The sequence below is a fragment of the Pinus tabuliformis genome, chromosome Q, assembly GCF_031772625.1.
Source record: "Pinus tabuliformis cultivar Carrire ecotype Pingquan chromosome Q, CPIR1, whole genome shotgun sequence".
Taxonomy (NCBI): domain Eukaryota; kingdom Viridiplantae; phylum Streptophyta; class Pinopsida; order Pinales; family Pinaceae; genus Pinus; species Pinus tabuliformis.
Window position 1 is genome coordinate 1,094,886,157 of NC_142296.1, and position 10,620 is coordinate 1,094,896,776.

At 41.5% G+C, this 10,620-nt stretch overlaps 1 pseudogene; it reads left to right on the forward strand.

Annotated features, from left to right (window-relative positions):
* LOC149223330 (cation/calcium exchanger 4 pseudogene) overlaps positions 1-6,309 on the forward strand; it is a 77,066-nt pseudogene extending 70,757 nt beyond the window's left edge.
* The last annotated feature ends 4,311 nt before the right edge of the window (positions 6,310-10,620 follow it).

Below are 10,620 nucleotides of genomic sequence, written 5' to 3' on the forward strand. Positions count from 1 at the left end.
CTGGCTTATCTTGGTTTTACTCTTGATATTGCAGATGTCGACGCCTCTCCAAACGTACATTGGATTCGCTGATGGTGCTTGTTGTAGTACACGGAATATCTCTTCCGCAGCTTGGGTTATCTATTCGCCCTCTGACGAGTTAGTTTCTATGCATGGGGTGAGCCTCGGTCAAACAACAAACAACATTGCAGAATACAGTGCAGTGATTGAGTTATTGTCTGAATCTATTTCGTTTGGGATTCGGAGTTTGATAATGAGGTTAGATTCTGAACTCGTTGTATTACAGCTTAATAGAGTATATGCCATTAGAAATCTAGTGTTATTAAGATTATTTTTGAGAGTGCGCCTCTTGGAACGTGAATTTGATTATATTGAATATCAGCATATTCCAAGGTCATTAAATACATTAGCAGATGCAATTGCTTCTCGAATGTTAGACAGACATTTGCGATAATCATGCATGTAAATTTAAAAACATTTCATCACACATGTTTAACAAGATAAGCCAATAATAATGATATATATAGATAGGAGTGTGTCAAAATATACATCATCTTCGATCATAGGTTGAAAAACACCTTATGATCGGCAAAAATGATAAGTACAAAAAACCAAAATGTCACATGTGTCTACAAAAAGTGACTAGCCAATCACTGGTGGTGCTCTCTATACGACACCACTGCACGCGCTACCCTACACAAGAACCTCCTAAAAGGTCCTGGGACTGCGACCACATAGCGCTGAAGTCTGATAGGGATATCATCTATAGTCGTCTCTGGTATGTCCGCCGTAAGACGCTCTAGGTCCTGTTCCAACTCGGCTAAGGTCTCTGCGGCCGCATCCTGTGGGGCCGGTGCTGGTGCAACTGGTACTCTTCTCTCGAAAGGCCGGAGATTGGCCGGACGCTGTGGACCTACATCTGCATTTTGAAAATTGTCACTGTCAGTTTTGAGACGATAAAAAAAAAAAGAGTAAATAATTTTAAAAACTTGTGGAAAATGAAGTACCTGTGTCGTCCCACTATTCTCTCGCTGGAAGAACCATGTCCGGATCTCCGCGAAAATCAACTCCGGCATACGGAAAATCCTGAATCGAGAAGACCTGGTTCTCTAACCAGTGAAAATACTCCGATCTAAATCAGACAACCTCCGTGCCCTCGTCAGGATGACGGGCCATCACCGCAACCCATCGCATCAACTTAGGCTCTTGGGGAGGCCCAACCTCAACAGCGAGATGCTGTGGGATCAGCATCGGAACCCTCTCTAGGGCAAAACTCACAACAAAAGGCCCATAACCAAAAGCCTTCAGCTGTCCGTTTTTAGTCCTAGTCAGTTGGCCCTTTAAGTTGGCCGACACAGCATCGCACCAGTTGAAAATGGTGCCCCGATAGCAGTCAATCGCCATCCGCATTTGGGACCTGGTGGAAATGTGTAAAGCGGCAGCGCCGCAAAGTCTGGTAACTATAAAGGCAATTACCATGAGTTCAGGTAGGGATATCTTTTTTATTTCTATCCCCTTATCCTGGTTTTGGTTGTTACACCACTGTAGCCGGAGGCTAGCAATGGACTGGCCACCCGGCCTAGTCCCGGACAGAGTCAATTGTTCGCCCCTCTTGGGCAAACCAGTGAAGAAGTAAATATTAGAGGGCTCTATCTCGAGCTGGTGCCCTCCAGTGTAAAAGCACTGATCCTGAACGTTCCACCTTTCGACCAGCGACTCTAGAAAGTGCACCTGGGCCCTCATGCCAGGTATGGCCTAGTATTTGTAAAGACCGCATGCCTTCAAAGCATCAATGGAAGGTTGATGATTAATCGCGGCCAAATCAACATCTTCGTGCTCCCTCTCGCGCCAATCAAGCATGGTGGGCAATCTACACACCATAAAACATCTGTTAGAGTCCATAAAAATGAAAAACTTTTGGTTCATTTTGGAGAATTTGGAGTTTCAAAATCCACTCCGCGGTGTATGCAGCCAGCCCTTTAGGGACAGGGCATATGTACGCACCTTCTCTTAAGGCAAGCTACGTACACCCGGCATTTTCCCAATGGAGAAAATGTCGGGGTACGCAGGTCACCCATGGGGCACCTGCGTACCCTAAAAAGCGGACCTTGAAACCCCCAAGGTCTCCAAAAAATAAATCTAAAGCCTAAAAATGAATTCTAAATGGATGGAAATGCAAGGGAGGATGTTGTAGAATACCTGATGAGACGGCGTTCGATTTCGACGATCGGATTCTCCGCAACGACCACGGGAAGTTTCTTGCCAAAAGCCCTTTTTCTCTCCTCAACAGTGAAATGGTAAAAATGAAATGGTAAAAGCCCTTTTTATAGGTTTTTTGAGTAAATGAATGTTAAATTTGTTTATTTTCCACCATGAAAAGGTATTTTTCAAAGTATTTTTATCTATATTAAACAGGTATGAGTAATGTGTTGGTTTTTGTGCAGGATACAAGGATTTTCGGGGAAAATTGTCATTTTTCACATACAAAAACATCAGAGTCATCTTTTAAGCCCTTTTCTGACTCCTAAAACATGAAAAGATTGCTGAGCATTTCTTTTACACTCGTTAAAATGGAATTAAAAGACGATCCCCTTATAGCCCTTTTCTGACCGTAAAAACAGGAAAAGATTGCCGGATTTTTGTCGTTTCAAATTCGATATTGGAAATAAAACGACGTGTCCTTGATCGCTTTTTACTTTTCAGGTCAAAGACACTAATCATGAAAGTACTCCTTGGTCGCAAGATCAAACAGTTCTCTCAAGTATTATTTTATACTTTTTCGGGCTTGGGAGACACAACTTTACGAAAAAGTTCAACCTGGAGTCTTCTTAAGTTTTTTCAGACTCTCTAAAAATGAAAAACGCCGAGTTTCTCCTATACTGGACTCGTTAAAATTTCACAGTAAAGGACCTGTTCGATTACAAATAGGAACGGACCACTCCTTCTTAGGGTTCGAATCAAAACTAAGTTGGACTCATCTAAAGGATGAGCTTATAATCAAGCATATTTTATCCTCCTCAAGCTTGTAAAAAATAAAGAGGTACTTGCCAGAAATGGTGGGGGAAAAGAGAGAAAAATGAGCCTATTTTTTATCCTTTGTCTCAAAAGAAGCCTTATTACCAGTCTTGAACACGACACTTTGCATTCACCTGGGTTGGGAAATCCTTTGCCTCACAGTTGATCAAACCACATTGAAATTTTTTAGTCGGGTATTAACTTTGGGTCAAATGTCACCAAGCCATCTGTCGTGTCGTTATGTGTTCAAGAGGTCACTGCAAATAAACCATTCATCTGCAAAATACCCGTCATCCATCTCGACCATCCCTGAGTCAGTCCTTACAGCTACATTTCTTCAACTTGATCTATGATTTCGTGTTGTGGGCTTGCCTGCAACGGGTCGCTTTCTATCGACATCAGCACATTATCTAGAAAGATGACCTAGGAATCATCAGTACCTTGAAGTCTGCATGCATCAATGGCAGGTTTCTCGCCTTTGACAACGGTTTACATAATTGACTTTTGATCGAAGGATTCCGTGAAATGTTCGACATCAACTCATTCATTCGCATCTCATGGATTGTACTGGGTACTTTGAGAACCATTGACATCACAGGTGGTCTCTCTGATGCTTGTTAACAGTTTACATCACTGACTGGTAATCAATTGGTTTCTACCATGTTCGACATCAACTCATTTATTCGCATGGATAGAATCGTACCTGTTCGGGAAGTAGAAATGAAGACCCTGGATCTAGTTTCCACCATCCAGGTTGCGAGGAGTTTTGTATTCATTATACAGTAGACTAACTATAAACAAGTGGCTGCGTCCATACTGTGTCTACAAAAGTCTATGATTATGATGTACTGCAAAATCATTCCTGTATCAGAGCAGTAGATAGTCAATTAGTTAAAGTTTTCAATCTGAGTATGGGAATGCCTACCTCAGCGATGATATGATCTTATATATGTATTTTGTGTTGAATACTTGCAGGTTCCGACTGGGCTCTCCACAAGATAATCCTTGAAATGATAAAGTACTTCACCCTTCCTAGATGATATGAAACTCTTATCTACTATAGGCTTCACACTTTAGGGGGAAATATGTTACACTAAAATTTGTCACCATGACTATTTGCAGTTAGTATGGCTCCATCAACTGTCATACTATCCTCCTTGGCAAGCCTCATACCTCTGCTCTCCATGTCAAACTCCAAGAAAGAGAGAAAGTCATTAAAAATCTATATATCTCTGGGTACGCAGTTTCTCTTACCCTTACCTGCGTGTACGCACCCCAAGTTCACAATACCTGCGTACTTGTACACTCTGTCTGTAAAGGGGAGGGTGCGTACTCCTGTAAAGGTCAAAAGGCGCAAGTTTCACTCCAAAAAAGTTACTTGTAGTCATTTCTAGAGCATTCTAGAAGCTTGTTTGACGTGTATGGAGCGCCTCCAGATGGTTCATGTATCCCTATCAAAGAGGAACTTATCCCATCAAGAGGGGAGCTATCCCATCCAAAGAGGGGCTTATCCCATTGATGGTGGACCTGAATAACTTCCTCTAGAGCACTATAAATACAGGCATTGGGCCAAAGGGGGGGGAGGTTGAAAGCTGAACATTCTTAAGGGTAGGTGCTGCTGGAATTAGGACTCCCTTGTAAAGCTTGAGAGGAGAGATTCCCATCCTTTCCTAGCCTTATTGGAGAGTGTGTGAGCTGATCAAAGTAAAGGAAAACTCTTGCTAGACCCTAGGAGGGACCTGCACAACACCAAGGCTCAGGCTGTAATGGTTTCTTTTGTTTCCACTTAATACAAATGAACTCATTTTTCTCAACAGATTGTTATTCATGATTTGTTTCATATACTCCTTGGTCTGTATGATGGATATGTATTGTTTTATGAGTTTATCAAGTGCTATTTAATCTTTTGGCTTGTTAGTGAATGCAGGTTTCGAAGAGAAGGAGGAGCTCATCCCGATCGGCGAGGCTGGACTACTACAAAGCATTGGACTAAAGGTATGTTAAAATCACCTGATTACTTGTATTCTAAATGCATGTTTAGAGAAAGGTAGTGTTTATTTGTCTTGTTTGTCACTAGAAAGCCTTTGCTTCTAGGGTTGTCGGTTTTGTCCGCATTATCGACTCTTTCCAAATGACACATGGCTATGGTAGCTACTGTAGAAGATTGTGATAATTTGAAAAAGATCTTTGTCTGCATCATTTTCAGGATTTGGCCTGCATCGAGTGTTTGATGGATGCTTGGATACTTCATTACCTCAATGGATGTGGGTGTCAAATGTAGTTATTTTATCAAACCAGACACTATCAAAGACAGTAGAAGAGACTAGGCCCCTATGGGGATGGAGTGAGGACAGTGAAAATTATCAAACAAGGTGTTCTTTATTTGTATTTCTATAGTGTTTTGTCGAATGGCCATTGACAATACCAAGACAACTGACCATCCCCATAGTGGAAGATGAGTGATGGTTAAAAGGTGTTGTAGTTGCATCTGTAACATTGTCACCAATTCTTTTGGCTCTGCTCTGGAATATTCAAGAAGTCAAGCCCTTGGGTATTGGAGGAATTTTGGGTGTTATATTTGGAACCATTATATATTTTACAACCAAGACAGTACCCTACACGAACCTTCTTGGAGGAATTTTGGGTGTTATATTTGGAACCATTATATATTTTACAACCAGGACAGTACCCTCCATGAACATTCTTGTTGGAGGAATTTTGGGTGTTATATTTGGAACCATTTGATATTTTACAACCAAGACAACACCCTCCACGAACATTCTTGTTTCCTTGGGTTGTTGGAGGTTTCATAATGAGTATAGTGTGGTTTTACATCATTGCAAATGAGTTGGTGGCTCTGTTGGTTTCCTTTGGTGTAATTTTTGAGATAAATACATCAATCTTGGGCTTGACAGTGCTGGCCTGGGGGAATTCAATGGGTGATTGGATGTCAAATGTTGCTTTAGCATTGAATGGAGGAGATGGGGTTCAGATTGCAATGTCAGGACCTATGCAGGACCTATGTTTAATACACTTGTTGGACTGAGAGTGCCTTTGTTGTTGGGATCCTGGTCCAAGCGACCTGCTACTTATATTGTTCCAAAAGATACTAGTTTTTTTTACACCCTCAGATTTCTTGTCACGGGGCTTCTGTGGGCATTGGTGGTTTTTCCCATGAATGATATGTGCCTAGGAAAGTTGTTGGGAATTTTCCTTTTAACTTTATATTCATCATTCCTTCTTCTGAGATTGAGTAGTGCTTTTGGGCTTCTTTCGATTTCAGGTTTGTATTAACCTTAGACATGTCCAATCATCAGATTGATAAGGTCCCTAGGGTCAATTTTTAATAGTTTTGTAATATTTTTGTAAAATAATGTAAATTCTCTGCAAAATGAGGAAGTGGAAAGCGAAGATAAGTAAGAGTCAAAGGGGCATTAGTCCCTTGTATGGGTAGGTGATAGTTCGGTTTTTAGACTCACTCATGGGTTGCAGGCCATGGTATTATAATGAAAAGGCTATATATAGTTGATTCTTAGTGAGTCTTTGAAGATAAGTTTTGAAAAAACATCATTGTAAGGGCAAGGTGCTAAGGCAAGAAAGGTATGTTTCCTGTACTTAGGCGAAAGGGGAAGGCTCCTGCAGTTGAGTATGCGGAGACCTTGGTGTTATAGCACTATTTACCATTCTTGGTAGAACTGATACTCTAGTTATGGCCTAGGGCAACCCTTCCTTCCAGACTTGGTCCAAAATCTAAAAAAAAATGTTTTATTCTGTATACACTACTTTTCCCTGTGATAAAAGCATGTACATGTGGGTCAGCGTATATCCAACCCACGTACATATGTTAAAACACTTAAAAAAATTAAATTTCCTTAATTTCAGGCAGAGTTCATGGGTTTTACCTGTTACTCACCTCCTATTGCCCGTGGCCCAATTATTTCCCAACTAAAAAAACTAATTGGGATAGGTATAAATAAACCTCCATGAGAAGGCCCTAAAGGAGAAAGGATGGGATATTGATACTATAGTGAGATTGTTGAGCGTGGGATCCCCTAAGGGAAGTTTTGGGGCTTAGAGCCCAGATTTTGGTCAATTTTGTAATTCTAATGTAAAGACTCCACATTTTGTGGGCGCGGAGCGCTTAGTTTGTTAAAGAATCATAGAGTTGTCTACCCTTAATTTTGATAATGTAATGTTAGCTGTAGAAGATCTACCCATGGTCCGCGGACCATGGGATTGTATAAATAGAGTGAAGCTCTAAGTAGTTAAGGCATTCATTCATATATGGAAATCTAATCAATGATGAAGAATTGAGTCATATCTGAAGTGGAAGTCTAGTTTTGGGTCATAGTGTAGGAAGCGGCTCTGCAGCTGAGTGCACAAAGTCTTAATAGTCCACAGCTGAGTGCGTTGACCCCTGTAGCTGAGTGCGCAAGGCGAGTTGAGTCTATAACTATTTGGAATTATTAATAAATATATTTTTCTATCAATTCTACATCTTTATTTCTTCTTTTATGCATCTCTTACATTGGGTATGAATTTTACGTCTAATGCTTATATGATGCGCGAATGAATATAACTATATTGGTTAAGTGAACACAAGTTAGAATATCTGTTTATGAAAAGATAATTAAGATCTATCAATAATATAAGTAAGATATTCCGTCTAGGTTGGGAAATAGCACAGTTAACTGCCATAGCAGTGCAAAAGCATCTCAGGCCCTGGTTAGGCCTACGCGAAAGACGATTGTAATAGTTCGTGAAGGTATTAAAGGGTGGAACAGAGCACGAAGGTAGGCATAGTTGGACTAAACAGACATCACATCCATCTCAAGGGTGCGAAAACTTGGTTCCAGCACCCCCCCATACTACTTTGGGTGAGACCTCAGTCTGCGCTCTGCGGGCTGATGTCCAAAGGGCCATTAGTGTAGACATTTATTTGGCTAAATAACTCTGAACCTAGGTTAGGCCCCCACAAGCCAACAAATGGTTCCATTTCTGGGACCAGTATCTGCATGAGAGATGTGTGATGTTGTATCATTGAAATCCAACTAAGAAAGAAATTGAGGGCTGGTTGGATAGAAGAATTCATGAGTTCGCGATGCAGGAAAATAGAAACCCACGACTATCAAAAGAAGAGTGGCTAGACAGCTACCTATACATGGAGATCCACAAAATCTTTTTCACATCCTTCCCTACTAAGCTATACGAGTGGATCAAGAATCTAGCATATAGCCAAGGAAGGTGGAAACTTGACGACCCTATTGTGTGGACCCTAGAGCTAGTGTGAAGATTGGAAGCATCAGAGGATAAGATCACGCGCACCATTGATCATTGGCTCGATCGTATTATAGGAGGATTCATTACTGAGTTTGCGGTTGACACCTCAGTCAACTACAATGAGGCAGAGTGATGCTTTCTCAAAGGACTGCAAGGTAAGTACATAAAGTCTTTGAATACTTGGATTAAAATGTTGTTGTGTGAAAAGTGGGTTATGTAGTTACCTTGATGTTCAGAGCTACGTGAAGTGGAAAGGTTTATAGGAACGAAGGAAATAAGGGTCCAGAAAATAGCCCCTTGATTTCACCTCCATGAGGGGATGAGGAAGAGCTCGCAAAGGTCTCTCTATGAAGTGCTATTCATTTGATAAGACAAAGAATTCTGTGAATACCACCTCCACCCACACCACCACCAACTTCACCACCATCACCTCCATCTTCACCCATACCAACTCCACCACCACCACATTTCGGTATGGCAAACACAGTGAAGTTTCATGTGTTCAAAGGTTTGGGAAGTGAGGATCTGGACCAATTTTGGTTCATTGTAAGGGCTTTATGGGAAGCACAAGGTGTTACATATGACCATATAAAGAGATCGACGTTGGTTAGAGCCCCACAGGATCACGCGTTGACCTAGTATATTAAGTACTCCAATGATATCCCGAATGCGAGAGTCGCAGATATCCAAACAACTCTAAATAAAGAATTTATTAGGCCAAAATTTGAAGTGCAGTCGATTGTGGGATTCAAAGAGATCATGATGCTACCAGGCGAGACTCCTTGGGAACTAGATCAGAGACTAAATTGTTCGATCCACGAAGCCAATATGAATCTGATGGATGGAAAACATCACGAGTGGTTTGTAGCTTTGCTACTACCACATTTAAGGAGTGTGTTATCGCAGCAGAAGATAACAATTTAGGCAGAGGCCTTAGAAATTTCTATTAGGTATCATGAGACCCCGATGCAGGATCTTAACCTAGGAGTTCAACAGATCCACGCGTAGCTGAAGAATCTATGCCTTGAGATGCAGAATTGGAAATAGGACAAGAGAGTTCGACCAGAAGTGTGCGAAGAAGTATGGTGCATGAAATGCAAGAGTCAAGGTCATGATAAAGATCATTGCCCGGTCTTTATGAATTACCTCATAGGAGGAGGATCGATGCCTTTAAGGCCAGAAGCTCAAGCAAGACCTAGCATGGCACCTGCTTTGTGGTGTGCTATTTGTCAAATAGCAGGAAAACATGCCATGGACAACTGCCACTTGTTACAGAAGTATACACAAAATTCACAATAGTTGTTCTGCAACTTTTGTAGGTTGGTGAGACATGATGAGTGTACATACACAAGTTATGAGTTGATGATGGATAGAAATCCCACCTACAGAGTTTAGGCTGAAACGCAGCCCCTTGACTAGAATGCACGAATGGCGCGGACAAGATTTCAGGGGTGCAGACGAGGCTGGGGTGGAGGATGACCTAGAAGAGGTTGTGGACAATTGATTTTCTACCATTATAGAGGGTCAGGACACTATGCCCATGATTGTATGAATTCAACGTGCTTGTTGTGCAAGTATTGCATGCTATTTGATCATGAGACAGAGGATTGTCCTATGTTGATAGCTAGGATACGCGACAAAGGAGCGCTACCACCTCCCCCGACTCAGTACATGTAGATGATGAGGTCTAAGCCATGCGAGGAAGACCTGAATGTAAACATTGTGCTCCAAAGTGGAATAACGATGGGAGATGACAAAGGAAAACAACCAGAGGATAGTACTTGAATTCACAAAGCTCTGACGAAAGAAGCTGAGTTTTATTTGGAGCATGCTCGAGAAACCGTCATGGAAGCTAAGAAGGGCTTCGCTAATGCCTCCACTTTAGGGAGAAAAGATAAACCGGTGCCGGAAATGGACCCATCTATGCTCACAATGTTCCTAGAAACCTATATGAAGTTACTGCATGACAATAAGGCTGTGAAAGGGTTACATGAACTCATCAAAAAATGTGCCGGGACTGCACCAAGAGAACCGCACGTAGTCCGGAAGATTGGAAAACATAAGACAAGAACTGGATGAGAAATGAGACTAACTGCACAGATCGAAGAATATGAGATGGATCAAGTCATTTTGGATTTGGGATCGGATGTGAATGTTCTGTCGAAACATACATGGGAGTGAATGGGAAGACCTACGCTGCAATGGTCTCCAATTCAGCTAAGGATGGCGAACCAATAGAAAATTATAGCCATGGGGAAATTGCAGGAAATAACTTTGGATATTGAGGGAACAAGCATGCTGGCAGACTTTGAAGTGATAGAGATT